Genomic DNA, 1,308 nt, shown 5'->3' on the forward strand with positions numbered 1-1,308 from the left:
GACTAGACTATAGACTAGACTATAGACTAGACTATAGACTAGACTATAGACTAGACTATAAACTGGACTATAGACTAGACTATAGACTAGACTATAGACTAGACTATACACTAGACTATACGCTAGACTATACACTAGACAATAGACTAGACTATAGACATAGCATATTCTATGGTCCTGTATAGTCTTGTCAATATTCTAGTTTAGAGTATAATCCACAGTCTAGTCTATAGTAAAATCTAGTCTTAACTATAGTTTTCAACAAAAAAAAATGCACGTTTTTTCCATATTTTATCTAATAAACATAATTTAACAATTTAAAAAATACAAAACGTTTTGAACAACATTAACAACATTATTAATTTAACATTAACTCTACTAATAGTTGTATGTAAATATTAAAACTTAATACATAATTTTGTATACAAATTACATATTACAAGAAATTTGTTTAAATTTTATTTGCATTTACATTCTATTTCATACAAAAATTAAAATTCTCCAAGAGTTTTTAAAAATACAAATAAATGTTGTTTATTTTTTAACAAAATTGTTATTGTTTTTTTTTATTTGTAACTCGTGGTAAGTAATCATAACTTTTTTTTAAGAATCATATTACATATTTTATGATCCGTTCACTTTTTTGTTTCGTATTATAAGTTTTCTTTGAGTCAAGTTTCCGTAGGAGCAGTGTTATGAATTTTAAATAGATTTTCAATACTACACAAGTAGTGGATAATATTCAAAATAGTGTTGGGTTTATGACTCATAAAAAAATGTGTTAGTTTTATTATTGTTTTAAAAAGAATATTAATATTTTCCCTGGGTTGAGAATAAAGTGTGAATTTAACAAAAACTTCCTTGTTTTGTATGGAAAGATAAAGAAATTCCTAGAATATTTTTAAACGGAAATTATAGTTATATTGCAAAGAATAAAATATAAATATCTTAATGGTTTTTTTATTAATTATGTAATTTTGTAGCTTTGACTTGTTGTAACTAAAATTAGCATTGGGTCAGTAAGTAGGGGAAAAGGAATATTAACATTTTCGATAGAAGTTGGCAGGCTTTATATAAAGAAGCTTCTTTTTTATACAATTTTTTTATAGAATAGTCTACATTGTAGTTTACAGTCTAGTCTAGACTATAATCTAGTCCATAATCTAGACTATAGTCTAGTCTATAGTCTAGTCTATAGAGTAGTCTATAGTCTAGTCTATAGTCTAGTCTATAGTCTAGGGTATAGTCTAGTCTATAGTCTAGTCTATAGTCTAGTCTATAGTCTAGTCTATAGTCTAGTCTATAGTC

This window comes from Lucilia cuprina, chromosome 5 (genome assembly GCF_022045245.1).
Source record: "Lucilia cuprina isolate Lc7/37 chromosome 5, ASM2204524v1, whole genome shotgun sequence".
Taxonomy (NCBI): Eukaryota; Metazoa; Arthropoda; class Insecta; order Diptera; family Calliphoridae; genus Lucilia; species Lucilia cuprina.